The sequence below is a fragment of the Mustelus asterias genome, chromosome 4 (genome assembly GCF_964213995.1).
Source record: "Mustelus asterias chromosome 4, sMusAst1.hap1.1, whole genome shotgun sequence".
Classification (NCBI taxonomy): Eukaryota; Metazoa; Chordata; class Chondrichthyes; order Carcharhiniformes; family Triakidae; genus Mustelus; species Mustelus asterias.
Window position 1 is genome coordinate 21,507,844 of NC_135804.1, and position 27,550 is coordinate 21,535,393.

Below are 27,550 nucleotides of genomic sequence, written 5' to 3' on the forward strand. Positions count from 1 at the left end.
TTAAAAAAAAACCTGTGTGACACAGGCATGTATTACGAGGCATATTTATTTTCTGCGTCTGTATCAATGGACCAGCAATAATTTTAAGCAAATAAAAATATATAGGAGTACATCATTGCTGCTACTGCATATTCAACCTTTAATGCAGTTGTCAAGGTTGAATTTAATTTACAGAACAAGTTTTTAAAAATTCATTCGTGGGACATGGACTTCGCTGGCTGGCGAAGTCCATGTCCCACGTTGCCCTTGAGAAGGTGATGGTGAGCTGCCTTCTTGAATCACTGCAGTCCACCTGCTGTGGGGTTGACCCACAATGTCGTTAGGTAGAGAATTCCAGGATGTTGACCCAGCGACTGCAAAGGAACGGCCAATTATATTTCCAAGTCAGGATGGTGAGTGGCTTAGAGGGAAATTGTAGGCAGTGGTGTTCCCATGTATCTGCTGCCCTTATCCTTCTAGATGGATGTGGTCATGGGTTTGGTAGGTGCTGTCTAAGGATCTTTGGTGACTTGCTGCAGTGCATCTTGTAGATAGTTGATGCGCGATTAAATCACTCGGGAGGCTGGATCGTACCCGGGAAATAAAGGCTTTTATTAGTAACAAGAATGGAGCATACTGCTTAACAATACAATCCCAGACTAAAGGGTCACCAGGCAGTGCAGTGACCTTTATACTCCTACAGGTAGGCGGAGCCAACCAGAGTGTACCACAGAACAATACCAACAGGTAGAACACCCCAACCTTAACCCCAACAGTGACAATAGTAACATATGTACAAGTACCCATAGTGCTAACCATCTATGGTTCACCACATTCACCCCTCCTTTAAAAACAAAGGCCGGTGGGGCAAAAAAAACAGTACGAACTGTCCATATATTCACAAGTTCAGTCGTATCGGAGGGCCGCACCGTCTCTGCGACCTCCTCAACACTGGCGGTAGCGCCGGTTCTGGTGACCGTGATGACCCTCTCTCCAAGGCGATGTCCAGTGACTCCTCCAGTTCCTTACGGACGGGTGGACCACGAGGTGGCGACAATCTCCTGGACTCAGGAACGCCCCGAGGTGGCGACAATCTCCTGGACTCAGGCAAGCTGTACACGGGAGTAAGAGGATTAAGTGGTGGTCCCGATACTGCCCGCGCCGTGTCAGGAGGGGAGATAAAGGGCAAGGGGTCCCTAACCAGGGGTGCGGGAGCGACGGGGGTTTCCAGGTCCCCTGCAGGCGCCAGATCTCGAATAGAGACCGTGTCCTCTCACCCGTCAGGATATGCTACATAGGCATATTGAGGGTTGGCGTGGAGGAGATGGACCTGTTCAACCAAAGGGTCGGACTTGCGGGTCCTAACATGCCGCCGCAGGAGGACAGGTCCTGAGTACATCAACCAAGACGGCAGTGAGGTCCCAGAGGAAGACTTCCCAGGGAAGGTAAACATCCGCTCATGTGGGGTAGCGTTGGTTGCCGTACACAGGAGGGACCGGATTGAATGGAGCGCATCAGAAAGTACCTCTTGCCAACGGGAGACTGGAGGACCCTGAGACCTCAATGCCAGTAAGACAGCCTTCCAGACTGTAGCGTTTTCTCTTTCGACCTGCCCGTTACCCCTGGGGTTGTAACTCGTAGTCCTACTTGAGGCAATCCCTTTTGAGAGCAGGTATTGCCTCAAGTCATCACTCATAAACGACGAACCCCTATCACTGGATATAACTGGGGTAACCAAACAGGGTGAAAAGATCCCGCAATGCTTTGATAACCGCGGCAGCGGTCATGTCTGAACAGGGAATGGCAAAAGGGAATCGGGAGTACTCATCAACCACGTTGAGGAAGTACACATTCCGATCTGTCGAAGGAAGGGGGCCCTTGAAATCAACACTCAGTCTTTCAAAAGGGTGAGTGGCTTTAATGAGGTGTGCCCTGTCAGGTCGGTAGAATTGCGGCTTGCATTCAGCACATACCTGGCAGCTTCGAGTTATCGACCTGACATCCTCTACGGAGTAGGGTAGATTCCGGGCCTTTACAAAATGGAAGAGCCGAGTGATCCCCGGATGGCAGAGATCATTGTGGAGGGCCTGTAGCCGGTCCTCCTGCACACTGGCACATGTTCCACGCGACAGGGCATCTGAGGGCTCATTGAGCTTCCCCGGACGGTACATGATATCATAGTTGTAGGTGGAGAGTTCGATTCTCCACCTCAAGATTTTATCATTTTTGATCTTACCCCTTAATGTGTTGTTGAACATGAACGCCACGGACCGCTGGTCCGTGAGCAGGGTGAATCGTTTTCCAGCCAAGTAATGGCGCCAAAGCCGGACGGCCTCCACAATGGCCTGAGCCTCTTTTTCCACAGAGGAGTGCCGAATTTCAGGGCCTTGGAGGGTGCGAGAGAAAAAGGCGACGGGCCTGCCCGCCTGGTTAAGTGTGGCGGCCAGGGCGAAATCAGATGCATCACTCTCCACCTGGAAGGGGATGGACTCATCGACAGTGTGCATCGTGGCTTTCGCGATGTCAGCTTTTATCCCTTCAAAGGCTAAGCGAGCCTCTGCTGCCAGGGGAAAAGAGGTAGACTTTATGAGCGGACGGGCTTTGTCCGCATAATTGGGAACCCACTGTGCGTAATACGAGAAGAAGCCTAAGCATCTTCTCAGTGCTTTGATGCTAGTGGGTAGGGGAAGTTCAAAGAGGGGACGCATACGGTCTGGATCAGGGCCAAGGACCCCGTTTTCCACCACGTATCCGAGAATTGCTAGGCGGCGCTTGCTGAATACACACTTCTCCCTGTTATAGGTCAGATTCAGGCGAGACGCGGTGTGTAAAAACTTTAGGAGGTTGGCATCGTGGTCCTGCTGGTCATGGCCGCAGATAGTGACGTTGTCCAGGTATGGGAAGGTAGCCCGTAGCCCGTTCTGGTCCACCATTCGGTCCATTGCATGCTGGAAGACCGAGACCCCATTCATGACGCCAAAGGGGACCCTTAAGAAGTGGTAGAGACGGCTATCCGCTTCAAAGGCCATATATTTTCGGCCCTCTGGGCGAATGGGGAGCTGGTGATAGGCTGACTTCAAGTCGATGGTGGAAAACACCCGGTACTGCGCAATCTGGTTGACCATGTCAGATATGCGCGGGAGAGGGTACGCGTCCAGCTGCGTGTACCTATTAATGGTCTGACTATAGTCTATGACCATCCGGGGCTTGTCTCCAGATTTAACCACCACGACTTGTGCTCTCCATGGGCTAGTGCTAGGTTGAATGATCCCTTCCCTGAGGAGCCGCTGAACCTCAGATCGAATAAAGGTCCGATCCTCAGCGCTGTAACGCCTGCTCTTAGTTGTGATGGGCTTGCAGCCTGGCACAAGATTCTCGAATAAAGATGGCGGGGTGATTCTAAGTGTCGAGAGACTGCACGTGGAGCGCGCTGGGCAATTTGGAGGCTGCCGTTCTCCCACTGAAAGTGAAGGGAGTGGCCCATCGTACTGCAGGGTCACGCTCCTCAGGTGGACCATAAAGTCTAGTCCCAGGAGTATCGGAGCGCAAAGGTGCGGTAACACGAGGAGCCTGAAGTTCTCATAAACTGTGCCCCGCACCGTTAGGTTTACCACGCAGCTCCCAACAACGGTAACAGATCGGGACCTCGACGCCATAGAAATTGTCTGTCTGACAGTCTGTACTCGGAGACCGCACCGTTTCACGGTGTCAGGATGAATGAAACTCTCCGTGCTCCCGCTGTCAGACAGACAATGTATCAGGCGTCCGTTTACCTCTATGTCCATCATGGACCTGTCGAGTCTGTGAGGCTTGGCTTGGTCCAGGATGATTGACGCCACTGTTGAATCTTGAGTGCAACTGCAGGCAGCTGAGATGGTCGATGATGAGGACCCCTGCTGGTCGTCTGCGGTCGGTGTCGACCAAAATGGCTGCGCCCATGGATCGCACGTGGTCGATGGCGTTGAAAGTGGCGGCACTTGCAGGTCGCACGTGTCTTGCGTCGTCGTCCTCAGGAATGGCGGCGCTCGTGAATCGCACGTGGTGGAAGACCTCGACGAAGCCGGAGACGAGGAGACAGATCCTGGAGAGTCACACGCCGCACTGCTCGGCTTCAAAGGTGGTTTAGCTCGGCACACTTTAGCATAGTGCCCTTTCTTCCTTAGATCCACGGAGCAAAATACCGTTCTGGCCGGACATCGCTGACGAGGGTGCTTTGCCAGTCCACAGAAATAGCACTGCGGGCCACCTGGAGCTGCCGCCGCCATCAGGTCCGAGGTTGAAAGCATGATCGCGCAGTTCCTAGGAGCCGCTGGGTAGAGTTGAGTCGGTGGCTGTACTTGCCACGATGTTCCCATGTGGTCGGTGGGGTAAGTTTCAAGACTTCTGGAGGCCGTTTCCATCGCATCAGCCAATTCCACCGTTTTAGCTAGGTCTAAGTTACCTTGTTCTCGCAGCCGCAGGTGAATATAGGATGAGCCGATTCCCGCCACGAACGCATCTCGGATCAAATCGTTAGTATACTGGGTAGCCGACACTGGCTTGCAATTGCAGGCTCTGGCTAGCTGCTGAAGTTCGCGCAGGTACTGTCGCATCGTTTCGCCGGGCTGCCGTCGTCGAGTGGCTAGTAGGTGCCGAGCATGAATCTCGTTTGGCGGTTTGTTGTACAGTTTCTTAAGTAGTTCGATGGCCCCTTTGTAGTCTTGGGCATCGCGGATTGTTGCATACACAGTGTCGCTTACCCTTGCGTGGAGGACCCGCAGTCTATAGGCGTCGTTTTGAATGGCTGTTGAGGCGTCGACATAATCTTGGAAACACTTCAACCAATGGTCGAAAGTGTTCGACGCTCCAGCTGCACGCGGATCTAAGGTAAGCCGATCGGGTTTTAACATTTGCTCCATGGTTTTTTTTTCAACCAAAAATTGTTACTAATAAAATTGATGCACGATTAAATCACTCGGGAGGCTGGATCGTACCCGGGAAATAAAGGCTTTTATTAATAACAAGAATGGAGCATACTGCTTAACAATACAATCCCAGACTAAAGGGTCACCAGGCAGTGCAGTGACCTTTATACTCCTACAGGTAGGCGGACCCAACTGGAGTGTACCACAGAACAATACCAACAGGTAGAACACCCCAACCCTAACCCCAACAGTGACAACAGTAACATATGCACAAGTACCCATAGTGCTAACCATCTATGGTTCAGTACCCATAGTGGTAACCATCTATGGTTCACCACAATAGTACAACTGCATCGGTGGTGGAGGGAGTGGATGTGTTGCCAATCAAGCGGGCTGCTTGAATGATATAAAAACAGAAAATACTGGAATGTTTCAGCAGGTCTGGCAGCAACCGTGGAGAGAAAGACAGAGTTAATGGCCGGAATGTTACGGCTGTTCATGCCGACAGGATTTTCCCATCCCGCTGCAATGAACGGAGATTTGGCTGGGTGCCAAATTATCCAACCTTGCTGCAGTTGGGGCATGGTGTGAACTGCCGGTACCATTGTGCCCAATCTGTTTCGAGTCTGTGACTTTTCAGAGCTCTGAAGAAGAGTCATACAGGCTCAATGTTATTCTCTCCTGCCCATGTTGGTGGGTTCAATGGCGGGAGGGAGGGGGAGAATTCGAAAGGGGTGCAAAAATCAGTTTCACATGAGTGTGATTTTCATGCAAGAAATTCCATTGGTACTAGCTGGAGTCCAGCATAAAACTGATTTGCATCCGTTAATAGGATGCAGATGAAGGGCTGACCAGAATCTTCTTCCGCCACATCCGATTTTCCCATGCCACCAGTGGGAAGTAGTTTAAGGAGTTTTTTTTGAGAAAGTGGAAATTAATGAATGACTTTTTAGAAGTTTTTTTTATGCATCTATTGTCTATGCGGTTCTATGCAGTGTATTGTGGATTTGGAAGTGCCCAGAGCTTGATATGCCAGTTATGAGGGATTGGCAGAGGCATGGCTTGACATGGGGGGCATGAGGGGCTGAGATGTGAGGGGACTTCCCTGGCATGGGTTGGGTAGAGATGCATGATGTAACATGGATGGGCATGGGGAGTGTGTGATGGGTGGTGAGGAGAGAGGGCTGGAGAGCTTTACCTTTATCATTATAATTGCAAGTAAGTCATAGGGCACTGAGGTGGACATTTTTTTTAAACCTTTTACCCGGCATTAGGCAGCCCTTGTGGCTGTTCCAACTCCTTGCCAAGTCGGGGCAGCGCAGCAGGCTGGAATAATCACACCCATCACAATCACATCTGCCAAAGTAGTTTTATCAATTTACATTACAGCAGCAGTTGTGCCTAGTTCCAACTCTGTGCTGCCCAGGACTTGTGAGAATGTGCAGGAAACAATGGTGGTAAATGTTGAGTACAACATTTATTCGACTGACCAGCTAACTTGGGGCCCCTTTTTTTAAAAAAAGCAGGTCTAGCCGGCCTCCAGCATGAACTCTTGATTTTTCTGCTTGGAAATCATGTAAAATAATGGGATAGCAGACAGCAAAAAAAAAAATCAGCCCTATGGTTTTATTGTTTGCTTGTAAAACTTCAGGAATTGGCTATATCTTTCAAGAATTGTTTAAGTAAATTCCTTTGAAGAAAGAAAGTTAGAAAAGAACATGCCAGCCAGGCAGTTACATGGACAAGTTACACTTTAGAGTTAATCATTAGTCAACAAATTAGCGAAAAATATTAAATGTTTCTTCTGGGCAACTATGGTAAAAGATCTGCTGATTTAACTTTTGTAGCAAACAGTAGGTAAACCCCTTTGCCCACCAACAAATGAGAAGCACAATTCTCTTGAATTCTTCTCACAGACTAATCAGGGTGATAATCCTGTATCCGTTACATTCAATGTAAGCAGTATGTCAATTTTGTTACCATGACGGTAATGGACATGTGGAGATGCCGGCGTTGGACTGGGGTAAACACAGTAAGAAGTCTCACAACACCAAGTTAAAGTCCAACAGGTTTATTTGGTAGCAGAAGCCACTAGCTTTCGGAGCGCTGCTCCTTCATCAGCTGATTGGGATTTCAGTTCACAAATAGGGCATATAAAGACACAAACTCAATTTACAAAATAATGGTTGGAATGCGAGTCTTTACAGGTAATCAAGTCTTAAAGGTACACACAATGTGAGTGGAATGAGGGTTAAGCACAGGTTAAAGAGATGTGTATTGTCTCCAGCCAGGAAAGCTAGTGGCTTTTGCTACCAAATAAACATGTTGAACTTTAACCTGGTGTTGTGAGACTTCTTACTGTGGTAACGGACAGCTAGCACTAAGCTCGCTGTTGGGTATCTGCACACACCTCAGTGGATGGGGGGAGAGAATTAACCTGTACTACTCAAAGTCAACCTCCTCCTCAAAAAGGAAGGAGCCTTGTGGTTGGGGAATGTGCTGGAAGTCAATCTACAACTGATCATGACCCGAGGAAGACACCAGAGGAAAGAATGGAATTCAAGGTCTTCTGAGGATTTACTGACCTTCAACAGAGTGGGTGCAGAGGAGGGAACGTGTTCTACCGTAGAGGGCCAGGGCATTGTTTAGACAAACACTTAAAAGGCAAAGCGAATAAACTGCCATGGTGGTCAAGTTCATGAATCAAGCCCCGAGGACCTGGATGCAATGCTGCAAGAAGTTCAATGACCTTACGTGATTTTTTAATTCATTCATGGGATGTGTGCATCGCTGGCTGGCCAGCATTTATTGCCAATCCCTAGTTGGCCTTGGAGGGCAGTTGAGAGTCAACCACATTGCTGTGGGTCTGGAGTCACATATAGATCAGACCAAGTAAGGACGGCAGATTTTTTGACAATGGTTTCACGGTCATCATTACCTTCTTAACCCCACATTTAAAAAAAAATTGAATTCAAATTCCACTATCTGCCATGGTGGGATTCGAACCCTGGTCCCCAGAACATTAGCTGAGTTTCTGGATTAATAGTCCAGCGATAATATCACTCGGCTATTGCCTTCTCTAGTATTGGTCACTGTTCTGTCAACTGCACCAAAGCCTCCAACACTGCTCAATGCGTCACTTCCATTAATCACCTACCAGCAATCTCGACCAATCCCCCATTCATACCTTACATTTGTATGCTTCATCTCCCCCTCACACACTGCCAGCTATTCAACTCTGACAATTACATCACCCAATCACACTTGCAGCATATTCACTGATACATTTCCCTCTCTCTTGCAGGACAAGGGAGTGCATACTAAGAGGCAGGAGATGCTAAGGGACAGGGGAAAGACATGGCTGCAAGACCTTCCCCCATGGAGGAGATGGTGCTTGCCCATTGGAGCAGCTATGATTGAGGCCGCGGTCACTGGTGGGGCTGAATATAAAAGATATTGGTCATCCCTAATCTTCCTCCTCACATTGTACTTCTCTCACATCCTACAATCTCTCCTGATTTACAAGCTGCAGATGGAATAAGCATGTGTTTCTAACTTTTCCCCCACATCCCCTCAACCTTCTGCTAACACATACTCAAGAATTGCAACCCTAGCCAAGTGGTGGTGGAAGAGTAAAAAGGCACTGATGATAAAGAAACAAAGCCACTCAATTATTAGTCTCAGACCAGCTCAGATATTGAGGCTGTCCATTCTTTAGCAGATAGCTTAAAGGTGAAATATGCATAGAACCATAGAATTGCTACAGTGCAGAAAGAGGCCATTCAGCCCAATAAGTCTGCACAGACTCTCCGAAAAAAAACAACCCCCCTGGCGCTCAACCCCACACATTATGGCTAATTCCCCGAACCTACACAGCTTGGGACACTAAGGGGCAATTTAGCATGGCCAATCCATCTAACCTGCATATCGTTGGACTGTGGGAACAAACTGAAACACCCAGAGGAAACCCACGGAGACACGGGGAGAGCATGCAAACTTCACACAGACAGTGACCCAAGACTGGAATTGAACCCAGTTCCCTGGCGTTGTAAGTGGTCACCACTGTGCCACCATGCTGCCAAGCAAGCTCAGACTGCTCATATCATTCTTGTTGATTAAAGTGCTTTTTAAGGGATTGGCAGGCTCTCTCTCTTTCAGCTGATTGGTTGATTGCTCGGGCATCATCCAAAGAACAAAGAACAAAGAATAGTACAGCACAGGAAACAGGCCCTTCGGCCCTCCAAGCCTGTGCCACTCCTTGGTCCAACTAGACCAATCGTTTGTATCCCTCCATTCCCAGGCTGCTCATGTGACTATCCAGGTAAGTCTTAAACGATGTCAGCGTGCCTGCCTCCACCACCCTACTTGGCAGCGCATTCCAGGCCCCCACCTCCCTCTGTGCAAAAAACATCCCTCTAATATCTGAGTTATACTTCGTCCCTCTCACCTTGAGCCCGTGACCCCTCGTGAACGTCACTTCTGATCTGGGAAAAAGCTTCCCACCGTTCACCCTATCTATCCCCTTCATAATCTTGTACGCCTCTATTAGATCTCCCCTCATTCTCCGTCTTTCCAGGGAGAACAACCCCAGTTTACTCAATCTCTCCTCATAGCTAAGACCCTCCATACCAGGCAACATCCTGGTAAACCTTCTCTGCACTCTCTCTAACGCCTCCACGTCCTTCTGGTAGTGCGGCGACCAGAACTGGACGCAGTACTCCAAATGTGGCCTAACCAGCGTTCTATACAGTCCAAGAGACTATCAGTGGCTTGATGGAGCACAAGGCTGCTGTACTCTTTGGTTTAGGAGATTTATTTTGTGGTGGCTTTTATTTTTGCAAAGCAAACACTGTGACGGCCCATTACCGAGCTAAGGGAAATTGAATGAAATAGGGATTATGCTTCTGAATTTTGCCCATGGTAGTCAAAAAAAAAATCAATAAGCCCATATTTCAGTAGTTACCTTTTGCAAAAACTGAGCATATCCTCTGTAACCACAACAGTAATGGAAAGCAGACTCGATAGTAAAGACTTCTCGAAGCTGTGTTACCTCACCAACTGCTAAGCACATGAAGTTTTTATCTAGCTCGGTTGAATTTTTCTGTGATGAAAGTATGTATCTTCACAGCGTTTCTGGTATTTTCAGCAAACGTACGAGTTAGGAGTAGAAAGAGGCCATTTGGCCCCTCGAGCCTGCTCCACCATTTGATAAAATCATGGTTGATCTGTTTGTGCTTCCCATCTACCCTCCCCCCGCCGTAACCTTTGATTCTCTTGCTTGGCAAGAATCCATCCATCTCCGCCTTAAAAATATTCAATGACCCTGCCTCCAGCAGCATCGCCAAGGCAGCGAGTTCCAACGTCGCACAACCCTCTGAGGGGGAAGAAAAATTCTCCTCATCTCTATTCCTAAAAGGGCAATCCCTAATTTTAAACATAGTGCCCGCTAGTTCTGGACGCACTCACAAGAGGAGACATTCTTGTCAATACTGTCTGGGATCTTATTTACTTCAATCACATCAACCCCTCACTCTTCCAAACTCCAGTGGAAAGAAGCCCAGTCTGTCCAACCTTTCCTCAAAAGACATTCCGTTCACTCTGGTTATCAATCTGGTAAAGCTTCTCTGAACCATCTCCAAACATCTTTCGATTTTTGAATCTTTCGATTTTCAAGTTTGCTGATGACACCACCGTAGTGGGTTGAATCTCAAACAATGATGAGATAGTGCAGGAATGAGCTAGAGAATCAGGTGAACTGGTGCGGCAACAATAATTTCTCTCTCAATGTGAACAAAACGAAGGGGATTGTCATCGACTTCAGGAAGCGTAAAGGCGAACATGCCTCTTTCTACGTCACTGGGGACGAAGTAGAAAGGTTGGAAAGCTTCAAGTTTTTAGGTGTCCAGATCACCAACAACCTAACCTGGTCCCTCCATGCTGACACTATAGTTAAGAAAGCCCACCAACGCCTCCACTTTCTCAGAAGACGAAGGAAATTTGGCATGTCAGCTATGACTCTCACCAACTTTTACAGATGCACCATAGAAAGCATTCTTTCTAGTTGTATCACAGATTGGTATGGCTCCTGCTCTGCCCAAGACCGCAAGGAACTACAAAAGGTCGTGAATGTAGCCCAATCCATCACGCAAACCAGCCTCCCATCCATTGACTCTGTCTATACTTCCCGCTGCCCCGGCAAAGCAACCAGCATAATTAAGGACCCCACGCACCCCGGACATTCTCTCTTCCACCTTCTTCTGTCAGGAAAAAGATACAAAAGTCTGAGGACACGTACCAAGCGACTCAAGAACAGCTTCTTCCTTGCTGCTGTCAGACCTTTGAATGGACTTACCTTACATTAAGTTAATCTTTCTCTACACTCTAGCTATGACTGTAACATTACATTCTGCAATCTCTCATTTCCTTCTCTATGAAAGGTATGTTTTGTCTGGATAGCACACAAGAAACAATACTTTTCACTGTATGTTAATACATGTGATAATAATAAATCAAATCAAAACACTCCACACAGGAAAAAAATGGAAACCAGACTCAAGGACCCCATCAAGTGACTATTTGGATTAACCCTAACCCTAACCTTAACCCTAACCCTAACCCTAATGCATATCAGTCAGTAAAATGAATGTAAACGCATGCAAGTTATTTAATCAATGGTAACATTTATTTAGCATACGCAACTGGATGGTATTCCAGCATTACTGCAGCAATGCAGATGTTAAAGATGAAAAGTCATATCATTTCCTTTCACCAAAAATCCGATATCTCTGTCACTGCTCATCACAGTGTCCGCTTGGCTAAAATGTAAAAATAAAAGCCAATGCAAAGTCAACATTCCAAATCAAATGATGATTCCAAGTGTGGCATATTGCATACACATGTAAATTAATCAGTCTTGTTTACTCCCTTGGGGCCTGTCCTTCTCAGTTGGTTCTCTTATACAGTTGGGGTAGCCCAATGTTCAGAACATGGCTGGTGGAAGGCTGCGGATTTTCACGGAAGACTGCAGGTGGATTTGGTGGACAATCACGAGCAGCTTGGGCCCAGGATGCCCGGCTGTGGCCTGTGCCATTGGCAGCAGGAGTTTGAGTTGACTGGCTGATAGGCAGCAGCAGGGACATTGGCAGAGTGGCAGGGGTGGAAGGAGGAATGCTGTTTGCCTGAGAGAAGACAGCAGGTGTGTCACTGCCACTCCCCATGTTTGGCGCCTCAGCAATCCCAATAATCTGTTGGAAGACAGGATTGCAGAGCTGCTGTATGTAGCACCTTGCAAACCCCTTTTAACACTATAATCCACAGCTGTGCTGATAGCAGTCTGCGTTTGCATGGTAACAAGCTGACCTTGGCTGTAAAGCAGTCTGAGTGAACACTGCAGCACTCCGATGTTGAGTGGCTTCTGTTTGTGCTGTAATGGAAACTGAGATATTGGGCATCATTGTTGGACCACAAATGCATTCGTCGAGTGCATTGGCCACCACTCCCATGCTGGAAATAATGGGTTCCAAGTTCCACACAAAGTCCTTGGCAAAGTCCAAGCTCCTTGACATTGCATGCAAGCTGTTGGCCAGAACTACCAATTCACCAGGTCTTGCACGCATACCCCATGCTTCTGGGGCTTGCCCTGTCAAAGTTCTCAGCTGACTCCTCTGCATGAACAGTGCAAAACTTGTCCTTGAGCTGGCTACTTGTGCTCAGTATCTTACCACATGAAGATCCTGCCACTATAATGCCCTCTAAATTACACAGTGTCTGAGTTCATAGAATCATAGAATCCCTACATTTGGCCCAAAGAGTCTGCACTGACAACAATTCCACCCAGGCCCCATCCCCTTAACCCCACGTATTTACTCTGCTAGTACCCCTGACACTAAGGGGCAATTTAGCATGGCCAATCCACCTAACCCGTACATCTTTGGACTGTGGGAGGAAACCAGAGCACCCGGAGGAAACCCATTCAGACTCCACACAGACAATGACACAAGCCAGGAATCGAACCTGGGTCTCTGGCGTTGTGAGGCAGCAGTGCTAACCACTGTGCCGCCCATGGTGGCACAGTTGGCAGCTGCCAAGTTCTAAGTAGAGTGAGGGCGTTTTTTAATCACTGTATTGTTCCTCTTCTACCATTGCCTGGCCAAGTGGCAGTTCTTGGATATCTGGGAGGATAAATGTACAAATGTAATGTTGCAGTGCGGGGGAGAGGGGGGGGGGCAATCAAATATATTCTTACACCATCTACAGCTTGTAAATCAGAAGAAATTATTGGATGGGGAAGGGGAACATGAGGAGGCGGATTATCTGTGAGCATACTGCCATCTTAGCTGGTCTCAGTCCATTGCTGGTCATAGCCTCAGCTCCAATAGTGATCAGTATTGCCTCCTCTGCGGTGGGGGGGCAAGTACATAGACGTGAGCTTGTCACCCACCAGCTTGCTGCTGCTACCTGTAGTTGTGTACCACCATGTCCTGCAGAAAGGGAGGTTTTTCAGTGGCTGTGGTGTAATGTGTTTGGTGGCTGTCATGTTTGCGTAGTTGGCAGTGCATGGAAGATCTCATGCCACCCTCAATACAACATCCACAAGATGTACCTCCAGATGACATCACTGAATAGTGATCAGGACCCGATGGTAATTTTCCTTTCCTTAACCCAGTCATTTCAGGTGGTAGCTCCATGCACTGCCAACTTGCTACGATCAGATCAAGTGAATTTTTGGCTCAAATCATACCTTGGCTAATGTAAATGTTTTGCTGGTCTTTACTACAAGTACAAACAGATAATTCATGTGAATAGGTGGCAAAAAAAATTGCAGCATGCTGCTGTGCAGAGGGACCTGGGTGTCCTTGTGGATGAATCACAAAGCATTGGTTTGCAGATGCAGCAGATAATTAAGAAGGCAAATGGCATTTTGTCCTTCATTGCTAGAGGGATGGAGTTTAAAAACAGCGAAGTTATGTTGCTGCTGTATAAGGTGCTGATGAGGCCATGCCTGGGGTACTGTGTACAGTTCTGGTCTCCTTACTTGAGAAAGGATATACTGGCACTGGAGAGGGTGCAGAGGAGATTCGCTAGGTTGATTCCGGAGTTGAGGGGGTTGGCTTATGAGGAAAGACTATGTAGACTTGTACTATACTCATTGGAATTTAGAAGAATGAGGGGGGATCTTATCGAAACATATGAAATTATGAAGGGAATAGATAAGATAGAAGCAGGGAGGTTGTTTCCACTGGCGGATGAAACCAGAACTAGGGGGCATGACCTCAAAATAAGGGGGAGCAGATTTAGGACTGAGTTGAGGAGGAACTTCTTCACCCAAAGGGTTGTGAATCTGTGGAATTCCCTGCCCAGTGAAGCAGTTGAGGCTACCCCGTTGAATGTTTTTAAGACAAAGGTAGATTTTTGAACAGTAAAGGAATTAAGGGTTATGGTGAGCGGTCAGGTAAGTGGAGCTGAGTCCATGAAAAGATCAGCCATGATCTTATTGAATGGCGGAGCAGGCTTGAGGGGCCAAATGTCCTACTCCTGCGCCTCGTTCTTATGTTCTTATGTTAACTGCAATATGAGTTATATTTGGCCTTTTCTATCAGAATAGCAAGAGATAGTGCTCTTTCGGCCTATAAGTTTTGTTCAGCCATTCTGCATTAGCAAGTTTTACCACATAAGACAGTCAAAACCATTTTCAATTCCTTGTAAAAAAAAAACTGGGTATAAGCACCATTCAAAGAGGGAAATGGACGCATTTCGTTCATATTTTCAGTTGAGGAGTTTGATAACTGAAACAGTTATAGATTTAAATGTGTTTTATCTTGATGAATGCAGAAACTGGAACAACAGAGATTGCATTTCTGATGAATGTTTCAACTGAGTAGCTACATGTTATCTTTTGAGACCCTTGGCATATAGCTTTATATCTACGAAAACAACAGTAAGTAATTATCATCTGAACTTCATTTAATGAGGTGTTTAATCAGTATGTATGTCATCATTAGTCCCAGTCGTAAAAATGGGCTTATCATGGTCATAATCTCTACAAATGGTACAGTGATCAGACAAATAACAATTTTGAATTGGATATTTTTAAAAGAGCGAAATTTTAGTAATACTTTCAGTTTATGTGAAAAATAAATACTGACATTCCCAGCAGTTTTGCATTTGGATTGTTAAATTGGATTGGTTACATCCTGCAGTTAAGACAAGAGCATTTCATCAGATGTTGGCTTTTTAATTGCTGTGGGAACAAGCACCTGAATATAGATTTAATTTCCTTTCCAGCTACCTTACTGTTTTCTGTATTTTAATATGAAAAGCTGTCTAGTGAGTATCTGTCTACTGCTACACCTTAGACAGTGCAGCAAGTTCCGTTTAGAGTTCAGTAAAGATTTAAGTAGCACATGCAGATAGAAATTTAGAACAAATAGAATAATGTAGCCCAAATGGGGGCCATACGGCCCATCGTGCCTGTGCCAGCTCTTTGATGGTGCTACCCGGTGAATCCATTCCTCTGCTTTTTGTCCACTGCCCTGTAAATTACTTCCCCACAAGCATTTAACCAAATGATTTCAAATCTCTTTCAATTGAAAAAAGAAGATGCCTTTCAAAGTTGCCATCATCCTGTCCACAAAAGCCCCACCCTAGATCCCTCTGTTCTTCCATCTCCTGCTTATCCTCCTGACACTATGAAGCTAATCAACTTAACCTGCACATCTTTGGACTTCTGTATCAAGTCATAACCAGATAACCTGCTGCACTGGCTTTTTTTCTCAATTCCCAAGCCATTGTTTGGGAATGAGAAGCCCATTTCTCACTTTTGATCCCTGGCCTCTTTCTATTTCCGATCTGCGTCATCTACATCAGCAACATCATATGAAAATACAACATCAGGTTCCACAAGGACACTGACATCCGCCCAGTTCTATCTTGCCAACACCTCCCTCGATTCCTCCACTACCTTTGACTTCTCATAACATTTGTGTGATATCCCATGCTGGAGGAGCAGAACTTTTCTCTGTACCTGGGTCCTAAACTCCAAGAGAAAGAAGAAGAAAGGTGAAGAAACTCAAGAAGGGGATTCAAGAGTTTTATGGCCAAGGTGGCTGAAAACATGGTTACCACTGATGGAGCAGTTAAAATAGCTGATGCACATCAGGACAGAATTTGAGAGCAGAGATCTCAGGGGGTTTTAAGGATGGGGGAGGTTGCGGAGAATTTGCTTTCTCCTGAAGGTGACCCCCCCCCCCCCCCCACATGGAGTGTTCCCCAGAGGCAGGAAGACATTGATATTGTAGACATCAGTGGGACTGGAAGATCCTGCCGTTGGCCAATGGCAGAGGGTTGCTGAAAATATTGCTCAATGACTCTGGCCTTTCTATAATTTAATTGAAGGAATACTCATCCAGTGCTGGATTTCAGATAAGTGGCTGACAATTTAAAGATAGTGGAAGAATCAAGAGAGGTGGCGGTGAGTTAGCACAGTGGTTAGCACTGCTGCTTCACAGCTCCAGGGACCTGGGTTCGATTCCCGGCTCGGGTTACTGTCTGTGTGGAGTTTGCACATTCTCCTCGTGTTTGCGTGTGTTTCCTCCGGGTGCTCCGGTTTCCTCCCACAGTCCAAAGATGTGCGGGTTAGGTTGATTGGCCATGCTAAAATTGCCCCATAGTGTCCTGAGATGCGTAGGTTAGAGGGATTAGTGGGTAAAATATGTAGGGGTATGGGGGTAGGGCCTGGGTGGGATTGTGGTCGGTGCAGACCTGATGGGCCGAATGGCCTCTTTCTGTGCTGTAGGGTTTCTATGATTCTATGAGTTAGGGCCAAGCATTGTCAGTGTACATGTGGAACCTGACTGGTTTTCAGATGGTGTTGCTAAGGGGCAACCTGTAGATGAGAAATATGAGATTTTTCAAGAGTCAGAGGAGTGCAGAGATTTTGGATGGGTATAGAACTGCAGTAGGTAACAGAAATAAAGAGGTGGTGAGGCCTTAAGATTTGTAAGTCTTTGTAAAGCTAATAAATCTGTCAAAATAAATGGACATTACTTGATTAGTTATTTATAAAGAGTTAACTCTTAAAATTTATATATCTATTAAAATCAAAAAGCTCACATTGCCCTCGGCAGCTATGTCAACAAACTCTGATGAGCAGAAACCATTAGAACATTTGAGTACAGCCATGTGCTGAGCCACCTGTCAAAATTTTGAAACAATCAAACAGATGGCTGAGCTGATCTTCAAGGAATAAATTAAAGCAATAGAAAATTTTGTGAGGTAGGCAGCACCTTTTTGTATTGGCCTTTCATATGGTTCCCGTCACCAAACCATGGTTCACGACACTTTTCTGCTGGTATGAATCACATTGCCTAGCAAAACCTACTCTCATCGATCAAAATGGTGGAAGTTCGGAAATGCCCACTTCTGCAATGGTGCCAACAATATTGGGACAGCGGTTTGTGGATTGAGCTGAGAACTGCCAGCACTAAAAAGAGGGGTGGAAATCCTGCCTACCTTTTTTAAAACCCACTTGACCCGGTGTCAGAATGGGGAAATCCAGCTCTATGTTTTTGACAAAGCTTCAGTAACTTGTCTTAAAATCACTTCAAGTAGTTAGATATCAAATTTTATTTGATGATTTTGTAAGGCAGTTTGGAATGTTTTACTCTATTTCAAATGCTGTATAAATGCAATTTTTTTTGTTGCTGTTGAATCAGACTTTAAGTAAGTTTGAGTATTTTGTTTGTATTTCAGTGTTTTAGCTTGTTCCCTTAATTTAATGCAAAGGAAGATATAAAGTCATGTCAAGGTCTACATGGAGCAGGTGCGATGCTTTTAATTTAGGTGTCACTATTATTTCCATCTTGTATTTAGAGGAATGACACATAATTATTTTAATGTTTGCCAAGCAAGGTTAAGTTGCTGTTTTCTTCAGCAATAAATGGGGAGAATAGTTAGGAGTAATGGCCGCACAACATGTTTACTTCATATTTATTTCTGACGGTGATGAATTTCTCTCTCTCCCTCTTTGCCATTGCTTTTGCCGTGAAGAAATACTAAATAACTACTGAAAATGGGAAATATTGGAGGTTCACTGAATCATAGGATGTACAGTGCAGAAGGAGGCCCATCAGGTCTGCACCAACTCTTAGATAGAGCATCTTACCCAAGCCTTTGTCCTTGTAACCCCATATATTTATCCCGCTAATCCCCCAACCCACACATCCTGGGACACTAAGGGGCAATTTAGCATGGCACATCTTTGGACTGTGGGAGGAAACCCATGCAGACATGGGGAGAACGTGCAAACTCCACATAGACAGTCACTTGAGGCTGGAATTAAACCCGGGTCCCTAGGCAATAGTGCTAACCACTGGGCCACCGTGCCACCAGGGTGTAGATCCCCAGCTGTAGTGAGTTGGTAGTAGTGTTTCTGAAAATAATTAGTTTATTTATTTAGTTTATTTATTTAATAGTCACAAGTAAGGCTTACATTAACACTGCAATGAAGTTACTCCATAATCTGGCACCTGTTTGGGTCAATGCACCTAACCAGTACAGTCTTTTAGACTGTGAGAGGAAACCTGAGCACCCAGAGGAAACCCACACAGACATGGGGAGAACATGCAAACACCCCACAGACAGTGACCCAACCCGGGAATCGAACCCGGATCCCTGACGCTGTGAGGCAGCAGTGCTAACCACCGTGCCGCCCCATTAATCACTTCTCGATAGCGATTGATCTCTGACCCATCTGTACCAAAATTACAATTTGATTTTGGTCACACCCATTTACTGTGGAAGGAAATTCTTACGTGGAGCTGCAGATTCAAATCTGTCAACTAAATATCCATTTGCTCACCGTGTAAGCTTAATGTCAAAATAGGGCACATCAAAACCATCCTGCAGGATAATGGCGACCATGATCAGACTATTGCTCACTGTACATGGTGCAATCTAATGAGTTGGCCCAAGCCACCACTTGCAGTCTATCTCTGATTACCCTGGAAGGATAAGATGTCTCAAAAATTTGTGCATCAAGTCTTTCACACTATAACTCTGCAATAGCAACACGAATGGTATTCTCGACTAAGATAATGCTGCTGTTAAGCCAAAAATACATTTTGCCTATCACACAAATGTGTCATGTGCCATATGAATTTCAGTGCCAGTATGATGCCTGGCATGTAAGCCATACGTCCCAATAACTGGCACTATTATTGCCAGTTATTGGCCCCACAAGGCTGTGTTCTCAGCCCCCTACAATACTCCTTACACACATATAACTGTGTGACCAAATTCCCCTCCATTTCGATTTTCAAGTTTGCTGACGACACCACCGTAGTGGGTTGGATCTCAAACAATGACGAGACAGAGTACAGGGATGAGACAGAGAATCTGGTGAACTGGTGCGGCAACAATAATCTCTCCCTCCATGTCAATAAAATGTAGGAGATTGTCATCGACTTCGGGAAATGTAAAGAAGAACATGCCCCTTTCTACATCAACGAGGATGAAGTAGAAGGGGCCGAGAGCTTCAAGCTTTTAGGTGTCCAAATCACCAACAACCTGTCCTGGTCCCCCCATGCCGACACTATAGTTAAGAAAGCTCACCAATGCCTCTACCTAATCAAAAGACTTAGGAAATTTGGCATGTCAGCTACGACTCTCACCAACTTTTACAGATGCACCATAGAAAGCATTCTTTCTGGTTGTATCACAGCTTGGTATGACTCCTGCTCTGCCCAAGACTGCAAGAAACTACAAAAGGTCGTGAATGTAGCCCAATCTATCACCCAAACCAGCCTCCCATCCATTGACTCTGTCTACACTTCCCGCTGCCTCGACAAAGCAGCCAGCATAATCAAGGACCCCACGCATCCTGGACATTCTCTCTCCATCTTCTTCCATCAGGACAAAGATACAAAAGTCTGAGGTCACGTACCAACCGACTCCTTGCTTCTTCCTTGCTGCCATCGGACTTTTGAATGGACCTACCCTGCATTAAGTTGATCTTTTTCTACACCTGGCTATGACTGTAACACTACATTCTGCACTCTCTCGTTTCCTTTTCTATGAACAGTATGCTTTGTCTGTACAACGCACAAGAATTAATACTTTTCACTGTATGCTAATAAATGTGACAATAATAAATCAAATCAAATCAAACATCCCTTCGGCTGTTCATACTAGGCAATGTCCTGACTATATTCAACCAGCCTAATCATTTTATTTTGAGTTGCTGCTAAATAATGAACTTGCCTTGAACAATTTAAGCAGACCTCAGGATGTCGATTCAAAAAGTGGCCTGTAATGCAGTCGATGAAGAAAGTATTTTCCTTGACCAGTCATGAGACTCATTAGAAAGTCAAACAACAACTTGCATTTACAGTGAACCTTAATGTTGAAATAAAGTCTCTCAGATTAGGGACAAAACTGGGGACATTAAGCCAAAGGGGGGGATGTTATGAGCATTGAACAAAGGAAGTAGACTTGAAGGAGAGTTTGATAGGAAGACAGACAGGAGGATTGAGGGAGTATGGCCTCCTGCTTGTCCTCTGCAGATAGATAATGGTTGTCCCAACACAGGCAACATGGTGGCGCATGGTTAGCATTGCTGCCTCACAGCGCCAGGCCCCGGGTTCAATTTCCTCCAGCATGGGGTGATTATATGTGTGGAGTTTGCACGTACTCACTGGGCCCAATTTTACCATCACGTTGTGTCTGTTTTCGGGCGCGAAAACTTGGTAAAGTCGGGTGGGAGATGAGTAGCACGATCCGCGCCTGCCTCCGTCCCAGTTCCCTCTTTACCAAGGCCCGAAAATGGCCGCGATCGGGACTGCGTCCGAAACGGGTGCAATGGCCATTTAAATGAATTTGCATGCATTTAAATTGACTTAGTGGGCTGCACACCCAACCTTACGGGCATTTCCTCCTTTACCACTGCGTTCGCCCATCCAGAATTGGCGCAAAACAGACATGCTCCACAACAGTTCGATTCGGGCACTCGAGTTAGTGAGGAGGTAGGTGCCAAGCATCCGACGGCTCTCTGCTTGAGATCCGTGAGGGGGAAGGGAGGGTCCGCTGCCACTCTGCCTGAGATCAGTGAGGGGGAAGGGCAGGTCTGCTGTCACTGTGCCTGAGATCAATGAGGGAGAAGGAGAGGTCCGCTGCCACTCTGCCTGAGATTGGTGGGGGGAAGGGGGTGAGATGGGGCCGTGATCAGTCTGGCTGGGTGACGTTGGGGGGATATGGGGGTCAGTAATGTTGTGGGGGTGGGGCATTGTCTGTGAAGGCTGGGGGGGGGGGATTATCCGACCCAGGAGCGATGTGGCAGGGGAGCAGCATTCTGTCATTTTTTTTGATTGCGCATGTGCAGTTGGAGGCATCAATTGGAGCTGCAGGATTTTGGGCGTGTTAAGCCCCGCCCACAGGCGTCTGCAGTGCGATTCAGAATCATTGATATTTTTTCAGACAGAGTGTGTATGGGGGCGTCTGAGAACGGCTCTAAAAGCTGGATCTGAAACACTCCCTGTTTCAAGTCCGCCCAGCACTTCGAATCAAAATGTTAAAATAGGGCCCATCCTGTCTGCATGGATTTCCTCCGGTTTCCTCCCACAGTCCAAAGATGTATAGGTTAGTTGGATTGGCTGTGATAAGTGTGCGGGATTATTGGGGGCCTGGGTAAGATGCTCCTTTGAAGAATCAGTGCAGACTCGATGGGCTGAATTGCCTCCTTCTGCACTGTAGAGATTCTATGATCTATTCAGAAGACAAACATGCTGGAGGGACATACACGGAACTGCTCAGAGGAAAGTGAGTAACTGTGAGCTGACAGTTAACTGTGATGGGGCTTGGATTAGTGCTGCAAATTAGATCCAGCAATGGCATGTAAAACTTGTAAACTACTGCAATAAAATCTACATGGTGAAATATAAAAAAAAAATCTGAAGTGTGGAAAATATGAAGACAATTTTTCTCTATTCGAACTGATCTGATCATTCTTAACTCGGTTGCATGCAAGTTATACACACTTCCAATTTTACACATTCTTCATAAAAGCAAATTACTGCGGATGCTGGAATCTGAAATCACGTTCTTCACTCCAATTTACAATTGATGAAATTATTTTAGAAAAATTGATAGAAATTATTTTCGACGACAACTACTTACATTTATATAGTGCCTTTAACGCAGCAGCAAGGCCACTTTACTTCAGCATAATCTTATAAAAGTTGACATTGGAGCAGAGGAGGAGATCATTGAATTGCCAACCAGAGGCTTGGTCAGAGAATTAGCCTTATATAGTTCCTGAAAGGAGGAGAGATTAGCAGGAAGGTTTTGGGTGGGAATTCGCTAGTTTAAAAGGCATAGCCGCCAATGCAGGGACTTTCTTAATTAGCCTTCAGATCAAAGGAGAAATTTTAACTTCTCCTACTCTGTGGAAATGGGTGTTTAATTACCAATGGAAGAGTTGCATTCTATTCTCCATTGATTCCCACCCATCTCCAGTTGTCTTTTTGATAGGGACCCCAATGAATTTTTTTTATTCATTCGTGGGACATAGGCGTCGCTGGCTGTCTAGCATTTATTACTCATTCCTAGTTGCCTCGGGCAGCTGAGAGTCAACCACATTGCTGTGGGTCTGGAGTCACAAGTAGGCCAGCCCGGGTAAGGACGGCAGATTTCCTTCCCTAAAGGACATTAATGAATCAGAAAGATTTTTCCAATAATCGACAATGATTTCATAGTCATTAGTAAATTCTTAATTCCAGATTTAAAAAAAAATTGAATTCAAATTCCGCCATCTGCTGTGGCAGGATTCAAACCCGAGTCCCCAGAATATAGCTGAGTTTCTGGGTTAATAGTCTAGCGATAATACCATTGGGCCATCACCTCCAATCCACCAAACTGGATTCCCAACCACCAACGAACTCGCAAAACCTATAGAATTGGTTTCAAGACCTGATGGAAGCAGTATTTACCAAGGACAATCAGATCAAAGTAGTTTGATGCCTTATTGCTGAGGAAAATAAATGTTTTCTCATTATAGCCATTTGTGCGATAAATGGCTGAACCTCCCAAGGAATGGCAATTTCCCATCATCAGATTGCCACTCTGCTCCTATTTACTTATCTTGCACCGGAGCTCTGCATTTCTGGCTTGGACTTCTGAACCAGGCCTCCTCAGAAATGCGGAGCGTAGAACTATAGAATCCCTACAAGTTCAGAAGGAGGCCATTCGGCCCGTCGAGCCTGCACCAACAACAATCCCACCTAGTCCCTATCCCCATAACACCAGGTGTTTACCTGGTTTATCCCCCTGACACGAAGGGGCAATTTAGCATGGCCAAACAACCTACACATCTTTGGAGTGCGAGAAGAAATCAGAGCACCCAGAGGAAACCCACGCAGATACAGGGAGAATGTGCAAACTCCACACAGACAGTCATCCAAGGCTGGAATTGAACCCGGGTCTCTGGCGCTGTGAGGCAACAGTGCTAACCACTGTGCCACCCTTCCTTGTGGTGCAGGATCATTGGGGGATCCCAAGCTCTGATCCTCCCCCCTTTAAAGCACTAGCTGCTGTATTCCTTTGGCTAAATGTTCTGAAGCCAATTTGGGAAGCTGCAGAGAGAAGGTGTATGTATAAGTTAAGTGGTTGAGGGGATAGGGTCACAGGTAAGTGGGTGGGGGGGTAAGGTGGCAGGTGGGTGGGTGGGGGGTAAGGTGGTGGTGCAGGTCGTCAGGAGCATTTGAGTCGGGGGGGTGGGTTGGGGTTTAGTCGGGAAGTCAGAGAGTAGTCAGAGCATCGAAGTGGTTAGTCAGCAGACTCCAGTGAGGGGTAGCTGGGCTGGAGAAGTTGTTGGGCTATGGGGTGGTTGGGGGTATTTGTATGGGGGGTTAGTGGGGAATAGGAGGTGAAGGCAGAGTTTAGTAAAGGGGAGCGATGGGGTGTTAGGAGGGTTGGAAGTGGGGTAGTGGGGTGGGAGGCCAATGGGGAGTCTGGAGTTAGTAATACAGAATAGTTACTGAGGAATTAGAACTGGTTTTAGAACTTTTCCTGGGTAACTATTCTGCTAAGTGAGTCGAAACGATTTGAAGTGTTTTGCCTTTGACTCGGTTTCAAAGGGTTCCACATGCAAGGAAATTGCTCACCGGAAATCCCAATTTCCCAAGCAATTCACATGCAGCCAATGTGTTCAAACGTCTGAGAGATATCCCAGCACACCCTCCATTCGGAGATCGAAAGTTCTGAGCCAATGTTTGTTGGACGAACAGAAATATGTGCAGGATCAAGCTTCCCGGGATACAAACATCCCTGAAGTGAAATGAAACTCGTTTTGTACCAAGGAATTAATAATTCCAAAGCCTCTACATTCTCTGTGAGACTGAGGGGAGAGCATTATACTTCTCAGTAAATGCTTACCTGATAATTAACTGAAAGATCAACTCAGAGAAGTCACTGTGGACTTAAGCCATTAGGCTGCAGACTGATAGTGAGATTATTTTTTTATAAATACGCTTGCTTTTCTTTGGTTTGAAAACCATTCCTTCTCAGATTAATATTTTTCTTTTTTAAAGTTGCCTTGATAAAATTGATGGGTAAATCTGTCTATACATGTGATCATCAATTAGAGTTAAAGCTAATGAAGCTACATCTAGATCAATGACTATACTTTTTACAAGTACTTACACAGTCAAAATGTGCACTTTGAACAATAACATCAGCTATCCACGCTGCAATATTCTGTTAAATTTGCAAATGATTCCCTGCTTTGAATTTTTGAGGAACATGTCTCATAACAGGTTAAAGTTCAACAGGTTTATTTGCAATCACGAGCTTTCGGAGCACTGCTCCTTCATCAGGTAAAGGCACTCACCTGAGGAAGAAGCAGATCTCCAAAAGCTCGTGATTGCAAATAACCCTGCTGGACTTTAACCTGGCGTTGTGAGACTTCTTACTGTGCCCACCCCAGTCCAATGCTGGCATCTCCACATCTTGAATTTTTGGAAAACCATTTCTCCAAGCTGTCATAAGATTCTAGTGATCCTCTCCATAGGATCTCTGAGCAGAAGAGTCCGAAAGTTCAAAGATACCCAATGAATGCTCCAAAGTGCCCAGCTCCAGCAACATTGCAACCAAATACAAAATTGCCACTGAAATCTGCATTAACAGAGGGACTTGAACCTTCATCTAGCTCAAGGAATGCAGTTGCTTCTGGTGAACAAAATATGAAGGAAGTTCCAAGTTGTCCTGCCCGATTAATTTATTTCAAACAAGTTACCTTTGTCTCCGAAAGACTGAATGTCACTGAGGATGCCGCAAAGAACAAAGAAAAAAGGGGTGATGATGAAAAAAGTACTGATAAAGTGGAACAAAAGGCGAGGTTTTCTGGCCGTGCTCACCCCAAATTTGGGAAAACCCTCCAGAGGTCAATGGACCTTTGCATGGTCCGTCCCCCCTGCCCGCTATGATTCCCATGGCCAGTGGAACAGGAAAATTCCCCCCAACATGTTTCCAGTCAACTGTAGTGGTTGCAGTCATTGACGGATAAAGCAATATCCCAGACAGCACTTCTGGTTTGACTTGCTGTATTTCTGGGAGAAAAAAAAACTTTAAAACAGAGAATAATTTCTGGCAAATAAATAAAGGAGGGACATAGGATTGAATTGTCAGCCAGGGGTGGGAGTGGATGCAGGCTGGTGTCAAAAATATCATCCTTGGCTGGTGGCCTGTTTCTCGATACCCTTCTCAGCACATCAACATGATTCACCAGGGTGGGTGTGGGCAGCCTCGAGGTCTTGCCATCATCCATTAAGAAGACCAATTAACATTGAAAGCTTTCTTTGAGAGCTCATTAAGGAGTATGTTCTCAAGTTGACAGCGGTGTGAGAGTTACCGGTATGGCCTGGGGGCTGACCACCTAAACAGAGGTGGGCACACAGTAGGGAGCCCATCATGGCCACCCCAACAAATTTGCTGGGCCCATGGGAGGCTGAATGGCACAGAGTGCTCAGCCATTGGGCAACTGGTACAATCGATTCAGTGCAGGTTATGGGGAGAGTGGGCAGTGCATGCTTGGTTAGTGCATAGTTACTCTTCTGGCATTGTGGAGACATAAGAGCAGGGAAAAAGACTATCAAAAACAACTGGGGGACTTTCAAAGCACAATGAAGGCTGCAGCCAGCAATGGGAACACAGCTCAGACTTTGGGTCCAGTAGCGGTGAGGACCAACGTAACCCACAAGAAGGGAGGAGCCCCGAGTATGAGGAGTGCAGTGGAGAGGGACAAGGTGCCTCAGCATAGGATCTACCAGTAAAGAAGGAGCTACCTTGAGATGAGCACAGGAGACTACAACTTTTCCGGAACAGGGTCATACAGATCTATTCTCTCATCGCCAAAGACATCACACCTCATGACGCTGGTTGCCATACTCTTCCAGTAGATGTCAAAGTTCTTGTTCACCCTTTGAGGTGAAGATGACCATGTCATCATCTGCGCTGTTTGATAGGGTTCCGCTTGGGATTTTACTGACTGCTAAAGTGTATTATCACCTGGAAGATTCTGCTGCAAATAAGACAGGTTACTACAGGTGATTGAGTTTTGGAAGAGTTGCTGGCTTAGGATTTCTTCTCCTTGCAGCTTCTCTCTGCTTCTAATGTGTGTTTGCTTTCAAACAAGGCCACACAATCTTTTATTTGTTTTTCGCCAGGTGAAATGATTCTTGGCGAGTTTCTCCCAGGACTTGAAGTTGATGTCAAAGCTCCTACGTAAAGCCTTCAGAGTGTCCTTGTAGCATTTCCTTTGACCACCATGAGAGTCCACTTCAGATCTCCATAGAAGATTCACTTTGGTAAGTGACTGTCAGGCCTTCTAGCTACAGGACCAACCCAACTCAATTATGACTGTCTCAAATTGACATTGATGCTTGGCATGGCAGCTCGGGTGAGCACCTCAGTGCCTGGTATTTTGTCCTACCATCTGATCTTCAGAAGCTTCTGATGGCAGCTCGAGTCAAAGTAGTTGAGCTTCTTGCACTGATGCTGACAGTCCAAGTTTTGTGTGCATTGAGAGGAGCAGACAAGAATATTGTTCTGCAGACTTTCAGTTTGGTAGGCAGACTTGCTCCTCCACATTCCCAGTCTGACATTTGAAGTCTTCCGAAGGCTAAACTTGGTTTGGTCATGCATATGTCTCGCCATTAATAGTCTGCTGCTTTTCAGAAGCAAGCTAATACGTTACTTCAATTTTCTTTGTGCTGGCCATATGGCCCACAACAACTTGGATGAGGTTCCACCAAATGTGATACACCTTTATTAAACCGCTCAGCAATAGTACATACTCACAATAATACCAGTTGATTAACTTCTCTGCAAGTCCACGTCTGTCTCAGTGATCAATGCAATACCGAATTGTCCTTGTGCGACTTCTGAGTGACTGATCAAACCACTCTGATCCACTGCAAAAAAACCTGTTTTTGTGAATTCTTTCAAACCTTTGTTTGTTACGGCCTCATGCCATTTAAGGGAATACCTGTTTTTACCCCGTTTCATTGGTTTTCAATTACATCATTTCCTTTTCCCTTGTTCTTATGTCCTGGGCCTCTCACAAGGCCATGCTTGAAAGAGTAGAGCCAGCCTGACTCCACTTTGTTATCTCATAACAC